Source organism: Bacillus rossius, chromosome 3 (genome assembly GCF_032445375.1).
Source record: "Bacillus rossius redtenbacheri isolate Brsri chromosome 3, Brsri_v3, whole genome shotgun sequence".
Taxonomy (NCBI): Eukaryota; Metazoa; Arthropoda; class Insecta; order Phasmatodea; family Bacillidae; genus Bacillus; species Bacillus rossius.
Window position 1 is genome coordinate 69063059 of NC_086332.1, and position 11126 is coordinate 69074184.

An 11126-nucleotide genomic window follows, 5' to 3' on the forward strand; every position below is an offset into this window, starting at 1 on the left:
TAAAATGTTTAAAATTACGGTCATTGACAAGCACTATAAATGTGTTGCGGTTGGCCTCCCGCCCTCAACGACTTATTGAATGAATGTACGATGTTTTGTGAACTTTGTTCCTGGAAGTGACACCACAAGCAATGCAGCGAGACAACTCATGTAGCTTATCCCTCAGGCATCTTCCAGCATCACAGCGACTTCAGGCGCGCCCGAGGTGCGGACGTGAACTGGTCACTTGATCTCATCACTCCTCTACCCTCCCCAGGAGAGAGGGATATAAATACGTGTTTCTGGAGGCTTCTACGACGGAGTCGATACCAGCCGAGCGACCATACAAGGGCCAGGTTTGGCCTGCAGAAAGCAGAGAATCTTCGGAGAGCTGAGGAGGAAGCTCTCCCCACCGGATGTCACCCTGCCGTAACGCTGCCCGTCTGCACGTCATCACAAGAACGTCACTCTGCTCGACACCGCGACGACTTGGAGATTGGAATTAGGCTCAGAAAGCTGTATGTATGTAAGTTGGACTTAAATATTTTCACGCAAGGTTGTACTTAGCCCAGTCAGCGCCGAGGTATCAGGAGGACATAGCCGCATAAGAGGTAACTCGTGCACGCCACGCACGGGATACTACTTGCTGAGCGGGTTAAGCGTGAAAATCCACTCCGCAGATTTACGACATTTGAATAAGAGCAAACTGCCACCAAAGTGTTAAAATACTCGCCGACGAAGTTTTCTGTTTACTCGTCGAGCGAGTGCGTGTGGGCGAGTAAAAAGAGTATTGGTGCAAGAAGGGCATATGTCAGAGTATTAATAGAAGACATATTGTGTGCGACAGGGGCAGCGATGACATACAAAGCCAGAGCACTAAACCCGACTCTGACTTGCCAACATTGGACTTTGCTGTTTTAAATACTGAAGTGGGACGAAGGAAGTGTACCGACAGAGGTCAACAACGGGAACGACGTGGAAAACTATACTTGTTAGTGATTACACTCTACGAGTTTGTCAGTTCACGTGACCCGACGAGTCGGAAGAGAAAGGTGTGGCAGCTCTCTCGCCCAGCGGTTGACGACGTCATCGGAGCTCGGGGTTCTACACCCTGTGGTTGGCAGCGAAGCCCGCTTCGAGCGTGTTGGGGAGCAGAGCGCTACACCGCAGGCAACACGACCACGAGACGACTCGCCGCACTCGGCTACTGGAGTGGACCCTCGCTGACAACGATGTGTCAGGCGAGTGTGGTATAGGTCTTCACCTGGATACTCGCTATAGTTTGATGAAGAAGTTGTTTGACAAATATTGGACCAGAGCTGCAACATGTTGCAAGATTTTTAATGTTTCATATAGTTTGTTTTAGTACCAGTATAAATATAATTCTTTGTGATTTGCAAATTACTTTGCTATGTCAGAGGAGCTAGTTGTACTTGAGCCCAATTAGGACCATCAGAAGTCATTGGTAATTATTTTATAGTTTTGTAATTTAATATTTTTCTTACTACTGTCACTTAATATTTGTTCATGTTCATAGGGATAATTTCTTTAATAATGTTTGTTATTAATGTAGTCTTTTTTAAACCTAGATTTTTCTTTGTTTTTAGTTACGATGCAATGTGTAGGCTCCAAGTAGAAGCGTGCTGCTATAATTGTCCTCAAGCCTTAATGAGCGTTGTTTGTTCAAGTTTGTAATATTCTGTGAAAACATTTCGTGTGTTTCTCAAAAAACTGTTTTAGTGTTCGCCCTAATCAACCCTTCCTCTTGTTCCTCCTTTCGGGGGTAACAAATACCAAGTTAACCCTCCCCCCCCCCCCAAATAATCAAATTTGGATAAATATTCCGTGACAACGCATTTACAAATACAATATATATTATTTTATTACTTTAAAAAATACTTAAATTTAAAAAAAATGTGTCTATTAAGAATGTAATAAGATGAAATGTATTACATAAGCAGTTTGTTTACGTAAATATTAGGACTTCTTAGTAAATAACTTATTATACTATGTTAATTAATTTGAATTAATTAATCCTCTCAGCCAACTACATTGACAAAATTTCTTTCCTGTCTACCACCAAAAATTTCAATAATGCACATATTACAACATATTTTATGGTGAAAATATGGGTATGCACAGTATTTGTTTTTCTAAAAACAAATATTTTATTTGTGACCACTTAAATTTTTCTTTCCAGATAAGCGATTTCGTGTACAGTATAGAATTAATTTGCTGTTACCAAGAGAAATTTGATGGGGTTTACTTTTTGGTGGGCACACAATTATTACTTCAGTGTAATTTGCCAAGAGCCATCACAATGGAAACACATTTTCCTGCAAATAAGCACAGATTAGCTCCAAAAAATTGTGTTTCTCAAAATGTTTATTCTATTTTTTTTTATTCAAACAGAGGAATGTAAATTACATCACCAAAAGCGTGGCTGTTGTTTTTTTTGTCTAATCATTTCTGGTTCCTTAACACTGCCAGAAATCTTCCTGCAATCCCAACCATGCCTGATAAAGCCAAATAGAGGGAGAGAGATATAGAAAGAGATCTCCTAGCGTACTATCCGTAGGATACCTCACGATAACAATGTCGCCACTTGCAAGATACTGCCTTTCTTAGTGTTTGTGTTGCAAAAGACGATGACCCAGTTTTGTCTCTCACGGAAAAGCTGGCTCGATGACAGAACTTCGTCCTTATTCCTTTTTCTCTGACTTCAATAGTACAGTTCAAAACCTCAAGTACATTCTTTAAAGTACTCTATCGCTACGGTCCAATGTGTAGGCAAGCTTAAGGGTGGCGGCTTACGATCTAATTTATCCTGAGGTCATTCGTTCTGAGAAAAATTATTAGATGAGAAAACAATATAAATAATTTATACTAATAATAAAACTGTTCGAGGTCTGTAAATTGGATGAAATATATGAAAACGTTTGGCAATGGAAATTTAATTATTGAGGACTCAATATTTATTTTTTTATTTTTGTCTATTTGTTCCAGCATAAATCTAAAACTACTTGACGGACTTTGATAAACCTTTTTAGAAAAAAATGTCTGTGACATACATAAAATCTGGTTATATATTATTTCAGAACCCCCGCGTATGGGGGTTAAAATAGGTAATATTGTTTTTACGTTTTAATTATATCTCCGAAAATTTTTAATTATAATAAAAGATATTGGGAACCAATAATAAACATGAGAAACCTACGAACCACAATTTTACAATTTTGCGAAACCCAAACCTCAAGGTGGTTTAAAGTTGTAAATATGTTTCAAAAATGAAAACTTCCGATACAATATTGCATATTGAAAAAATTTATTTATGTTCTTCTTTTAAGGGAGTTTAAAAGAGTGGAGTTTTTATTTTTTAAATAGCACTTTCGTAACCAATTAAGCAAGATAAAAATTATTATGGAATAATAGTAAAAATAATAAACTACAAATTATTATTATACCACTTTGCAAGATTCCACCCGTAAGGGACGTAAAAGAGTTAAGTTTGGTTTAAAGATAAAAATTCTTATTTCTGAATTCACTGGATATAAGGGTAATAGATTAAGAATGATAAATAAGCATATTGAGCTACGATTGTAATATTTTCAATTTGCCGGATTTGTATTTTAAAGGTGTGAATAAGGAGTAAGTTTTGTTTTATCACAAAAAACACTATATATATATATATATTTATATATATATAAAATAAAACTGACTGTAAGGAAATGAGCTAGAATACCTGAAATAATTTATTATGTAGAGTGCTTTCACAATTATTCTATATTCGACCCAAAAGGCAGGGAAACTGGGGCAAGTTAGTTTTTATAGTAATAAATCATATACACAAGCAAATTAAGATGGAGTTATGAAACTGAGCAAGAATAACTTACACTATTTCATTAAATAGCATGTTTTAAACATTGACATTTTTCTATATTCGACCGCAAAAAAAATGAAAAAGCTGTCAATTTTTTTATATAAAAAATCTTATCTCCTAATAAAATAAGTTAACCGGAAATATTTATGAAACATGCATAATCGAACAACTTATTATTTTTTTACTTTCTAAAGTTCTCCTTCGAGGGTAAAATGTTGTAAAACTGATTTAATATTTAAAAAATCTGATTAAAAAAAACCTAATTCAGGATATTGACAATGATATATAAACATTCTATAAGCTAACTTCTCTTATTAAAAATTATCCATAACATCATCCCTTAAGTTGTAGCAGTGGTTAGCGTTATTATTTTAAAAAAATGAAAGGTTAAGGAATCCGCTAATTCGGGATAGTCAAAATAAATTTAAATTTAATATGAATATAAGTATAGCGGAGAGTAGGGTAATGGGGGTCACTTAAGCTAGAACTCAAATAAAATTTTAATCATAAACAAACTATTTATTGCAACCGCCTTTAAAAATAATTTACTGAATTAACTATCATTAGAAATAATTATCAGTCACTTTGGCAATCAACTTTGGATATTATAAAAGTTAAAAAAAAAAAAAAAAACAGATTTGACTCTCATTACTCCAACAAGGGTGGTCACCGGAGGGGGAATCGGAGTCAAAGGAAATCTAGCACATATTGCAGACATAACCTTCAGCTGAGTTCCACCGAGTGCATTTTGCGTGAGCCCATAATCAACATGAGGTGCATCTGAACTACATCTCGTTGTTTTTTCCAAAATCTTTGCATACCAGGCATCTGTTTCCAGCATCTTCTGCGTCGCCATCCTCATCGTCCTGGCATAAGTCGTCAGTGTCAACATCTGATACAGAAATTTCGTTCGTTTCTTTTAGTACTTGGCGCTTTGCCTTTTCAGGACTCTTCTTCTGTATTTAAGTCTTTTTTCCCCGACCTTTACCATTCCATCTCTTTTCTTTTTCTTTACCCCTTGTTTTTTTTTCATTATCTTATTTTCTTTTTCTATCAGGTTTTCATTGATTGGCGTTGAAGTTAAAATTGTAGCGTGTTGCTTCTTTCGGCCCTTTCTTGTATATATTGTGGCGGAAGGCCCTCGGACTCCGTCAAGATCTGCAAAATGTCACTCAAAATAAAAATAATAAAATATCTTAAGATTTCAAAAAACATTGGGGGGTGGGGGTAGCAGTAGAGCTAGTACAGGGACGTCTAACCTCCTTGGAACAGGTGGTGTAGGGTGTTGACTGATAAAATGAGTATTATTCATCCCACATCGTTTCAGATTTATATCCGGTAAACTATTACCAACACATAAATAAATACATAATATCAAACTACTCTTTTCAAAATAAATTAATAGATAGTACTTTGAAATAAATAAACAATATTTTATCCTCTTCTTAGTATGAGTAAAAATTTTAAAATGAAATGATTAATGTTTACAAACACATCGACCCATCCTTAGGCTAAATTAACGAAAGAAATTTAACATTACTGAATTCCAAACTGCCTGCACTCCTGGAAAGAAACAAAAAGTTAAGCCATCCTAACATTATTAAAATTACACCCACATTTTACTCTAGCTGAAAAAAAAAATTAATTATGGGTTCGCCATTACTTACAACACCTTCTCCGAACGGCAGCACGCAGCTACCAGCCAGGGAGGCTCCGACAGTCCCCAAACACCTCACGGAGAAGAACCACACCGGGCGCACCCAGGGTGGCCCATTTATTAATTCCCCCTCACATCGTCATCACATCGAGAACACTCTATGCGAAAGCAAAAACCCCGGCCACGATTTTACAATACATCCGCCATGCCGCCAACCGACGCTATCCCCTCTCCACCGGTCATGCCAGACTGGCATTCCTTCCGTCAGATTGCGACACAGACACCAGCGCGACAGGCGGGCGCGCCTGCGTAGCAACAGCAACGCAGCGGAAACAAAACAGGGCGGCCAACGCTCCCGGAGATTCCAGGCCACGATGTCAAAACTGCCCGCAGCTGGCAAGGCCCCGGACGGCAAATCACGCTACCGTCCCAGAAAAACAGAGAGCGTTAGCAATCTACCACGCCGCGAAGAAGAAAAAACAACACCCGAGTGTCGCAAGCAAGCATCAGGCACTTAAGCGGGCTCACAAAGCACCGCTGCGCAAAACCAAGTTCAATAAACTCTTCACATAAAATTTTACAACGTGACAATATAACAGGGGTTTTCTCTGGCAACTTGACTAAATCATGTAAATTAGCACTAATATGGTTTGACGTGCCAGGTACTGGTGATACAATATCTGGTTCAGAATCAAGTGGGCCTACTTGTTTAGACATCCTAAGAACCAGTGGATCAATTTGTTTTGAAGTGCTCGGAACTGGTGATTGAAATTATTTTGATAGGCTGGGAATCGTGCTGGTAGCTGCGAGAGATTCATTGCAGTCTTGGATTGCAATAGTCTCAGATTGTAGAATTTCTGCAGCCATGAAATCTTCTCCTGTGAATACGTCCGGATTTAGTGGAACTATTCCAGTAGCTCTAAACCTAGATTCTCCTTTACTAATAGACGTAACATTATTAAATGCTTTCCTCACCAAGGATACTAACTCATAGGGGGTTATCTTTTCTGCAAGATGGTTTTTCAAAAATAAGTCACATTCATTTTCATAGGCCATTTTGAGTGGACCAAAAAAAGAAACATCCAGAGGTTGCATTCTATGTGACGTGTGTGGTGGCAAAGACATAACTTCAATGTGATTGGACTTGCAATATTCGCAGACGTAAAGAGAAATGTGACTAGCATGGTTGTCTAGTATTAAAAGGATGGGTTCATCTGTAGACGGCTTAGCGGGCTGTTTAAAGTGTGCCAACCATTCAAGAAAGAGATGCTCATTAATCCAACCGTTGTCTGAGCGTTTGTAAAGCACTCCTCCTGGACAAACCTTCTGGTGGGAGTGGACCTGACCCTGCGGGGAATGTGATTGTCCCCTGAGGTGTCGGAGCTGTTGCCGGTTCTAGTATCCGAGACATGATCAAACAGGTTCACGGAATGGGTGCAAGGATGCGAATATATAGCCTCTCCCCACCAAGTGACAATCCTCTGCCTCCACGTAGGCACCGCTGTTGGTGGCGAGTCATGGTTACAATGTTGGGATGGGCAGCCTCAACCTCTGGTCATAGCATCGCGTAACTGAAGAGGACAATGCTGGGCGTAACCCTGCTGCAGTGCATCCTCAATTGCATGTATGGGACCAGAAATGGTGGATTGGCTGAATCTGCGGGCAACAGAAGATGCGATTGAAACCTTTCTGGGGGGTTGAACTGCCGAGCCCCGGCGTCTCGTACCCAAAGGGCCCCATAGTGAATGGATCAGGCCTATGGTAATGGATGGACCATGAAAGGCGCCCCTGTGTTTAGGTGCACCCGGGCTTAAAAAAGAGCTGTGAACCGTTTGACTAGGTGTGATACTTTCCCCTAGTTCAGTGGTCAGGGGAGGTACCGAGGATACCCCGAGGCCCTCCTGCGCACGCACCATGGTTGTCATTTTTAGCCAGGGCTTCCTGCAATCGCCGCCGGATGAGTTTAGGCACTTCCGGGCCTTAATCGGCTGTAAATCTGACATGCCAAGGTATGGCAGGTCGGAGGGTAATCCGAGGAGACGAAGAAATCCTGTGGAGTAACTCTGAAGAGTGGCAGTCGGTTAGCAGCTGGCGAACAGTCTGCCAAATCAATGCCAAGTTGGTAGCAGTACGGGAAGAATCCATGGAAGATTTAACGGTGTTCCGCTGAGGTTTCCTACAAGGCCCTGATTCTGATTGGGTAGGACTCGTACTTGGTAGTGGTGCTCCGATCACTTGGAGCAGGCTCCAAGGGTTCCCTAGCTTGATGCGGAGTCAACATTGTGAGCGACGGCACAGCTCCGGTACTAGACACGATAGCTAACAGAGGTTGGATAGGCTTCTACCGGACCACGGGTTCACTGGGTGTTTTGAGGGGTCCCAGTGTGATGTGGGAGATTGGGGAAGGCGCCAGCAGTGCTGATAAAGTCTTAGGGCACAGGACACAGCCAACTGTCTGGTCAGCTGATTGTGGTGGAGGGGCTGAGGAGGCGACTATGCTGGGTTGATGGCCACGGCCTCTGGTTGGCTCCGAAGCTCTAATACCCTCCCAATCAACAGGGAGTGATCCCTAACAGTTCTGTGTATTAAAAAGCTCTGGAATGTTTTAAAATAGAACTGGAAGATACTCCCACACTACCCTTCAAGGGCGCATATTGGGAGGGGAACGTTGAGAAATGCCGGCCGCAAGGTCGGAATATATCTGGACCATCCTTCTCGAGCAGAGGAGTCAACCTTTTCCTAGGAAAATAAACATTGGTGAAATGTAACCGCCTGGAGCGCTCATAGCACACAACAAAGTGATGTTTCTTCCTCTCCCCCAACTGGTTATCAATCCCACTCTCTTCTGTCCTTTGGCAGCCAGAATTTTTCCAGATGTTTGAACTGTTAAAAAAACTTTTTTGTCGCAATTATAAATATTTTTGGAACAAATCTATGCTTTTCTATCAGCTGGCCAAGTAGCTCAAAGAACAGACTTATTTCGGTTTTATTAATATCTGTTATTCTGTTTATGCTGTTCGCCTCCGGTTTTCTAACAGAAATTTTATGTCTAGTCATAAATGCATGCAACCAATCGCGTCCAGCCATTTTTGAAGACTGATTAAAATTGTGCTTTAAATTAAATTTTTCAGCATACTCGAAAGTCACTTTTCTAATTTGATTAGCAGTACAACCATATAAAATATTTGCCATTTTCTTCACCAAGTTTGCTTGCTCGGCTTCTGTCTCAGCACTAAAGACAGTGAATCGTCCTAGATGTGGTCCTAAAGTAGAACCTATTTTTATCCTCTTTTGAAGGCTTTAAAATGGGATCTTCTTTACCTTAGCAGCATTTCTTATAGAAGAACCTCCTTCAACAAGCTTTATATCTTTTTCCAGGCTATCAGAATACCAGGAAGCCTTTTCAGTTGTCCTGACTCGTACTTTCGGCATCTATAAAGAAATAAAAATGACGTAATTCAACATGCACAGTTGCGGGTAATATTGATCACTTGCGGGTAATGGGATTGACCTGAATCTCATTTCCCACAATTACACTAATGAGAAAAATAATAAAATAAAATAAATCTTTAAAACACTGACATCATCTGAACTGTACATCACAATTTCGAACGTCTAAGTTCGTGTAAAAGTCTTAATCACATACTGCAAGATATTCGACACTTACCTTATAATTTGCATTGACATAAAATTATACCAGCATAGCACAAAAACAAAACACTGGCGTATCTCAATGGCGCGGGCCCTGACTGGCGCGAGCCTTTCCAGGCAGCGCTGGGAAGCCAGAGCGGGGGTAAGGACGCCGTTTACGCGTCGCTCGCACGTACTGTTCCGTGGATGTGAGGGTGACTCCCATTACCCGCAGACTCCCATTGCCCTACTTTCCCCTATTATTATTTTTTTGAGTTCACACCTGCTATAAAAATTGAATAGTTTTGTATAATTTGGTTACATGGAATATTGCCAAATTTACTTGGTTCAGAATTTTTATATCGGCAGCCCTGTGGAAAAAGAATAGTGTGGTTGGAAAAGAAGTTTGATTTATATACTCCACATTTCAAATAATTTTACGAAGTGATCAAATATATTTAAATAATGTAGGTATTTGTAATAAGATGAATTTTTTTACTTATTATAAGCATACATTTCAAAATCATAAGTAATAAATTTGTAAGTGCAAACTTAGGCCTGTACTTAATTAAAATGAAATAAGCACGTGTTAGTTATTTTTTATTTGTTTATCTTATTAGATGACGAGTAGGTACGTGTGATGTCAACAAGCTATAAAATATTGTTTTGTAGGTCTCCGGAGAGACATACGGAATGGTGGGAATGTGGATGAGAAGTTACGAAAATGCTAATGAAATGGTTGAATGGTGGGTGAAAGATACTGCGTAAGTAACAAAAGTTCTAAAAATAAAACAAAACACTTTTCACCCCGATATTCTTCAAAATCAAGACTCCACTCCCCTAGAATTTAGTGAGTCTCACCTCACCAGGCACCATGGGTGCCTACACCTCTTATTAGCAGAGGGACATATGCGAGAGGGAAACCTGGATCGCTTTCAGAACTGTGGACAACCACTTACCAACCACTTATTTAAATACCTAAAACCATTAATCCTACAAAAATGAATAAAAACTCAACTAGTAAAAGTACTTAAATTGTCTAACGGCAGTAAACTGAAAAAAAAAATAAAAAAAAATGATTTAATACAAATTGAGGACTAGCATTTTATTTATTAAGCACAAATTGTTTTGACTGTACTCTTTCTTTTCTTTTCTTGAAAGTACATCACAAATAAGATCTGGCAACCATTCATTAATTGGAAAACTGATTATTAAATAACAGAGCCCTGCTAGCCCCTAAAACTTTGAAATAAATTTTACTTTACTGTTGGTTCGGCTTTTTATTACAATCCAATTTGGACGCTATCCTCCGGCCATTATCAAATAAAATTAATAACGTTCACGAACTTGAAGACGTAACTGCGGAACAACTAAGGACAAGGCGTGTCAATTATTGAGGTTAAAATTAACTACCTCTACATTAGGCAGGAGACGGAATACTTATCTTTAAACAGCTACATCTTCCTAGCCTTCTTGAGGGCCCTACACCCTCGCTCCCTTCTCTGACACTAACTTTAAACTTCAAGGGGAAGCCTATGATGTAGATTCTATATTGCACAGACCCGAATACTCACGTTGGCAAGCCTTCTTTTCACAGACGAGAGAGCCAAACGGCCGATCATGCATGTTCGGTTTTTTTTTGGTTCATTGTAAATAAATATACAACTCATGATAACTAATGGTCAATTAGGTTAGGTTAGCCACATTATAAATCCTTATAACATTGTGGACGGTTGATTTGGTTAGGATAGCTACATTAAAGATACTGTGAAATCATGTAAACTGTTTCCAAGCCCTGGATAGCTACATATTAAAAAGTTATTTGCTAAGCAACCATAAAATGATTTTACAGTATTTTTAATGTAGCTATACTTACCTAATATAACCAACCTTCCACAATGTTTTAAAGTATTTATAATGTAGCTAACCTATCCTAATCGACCGCAAAATTTAATGCAACGTCGTTTTATACAATGAGTT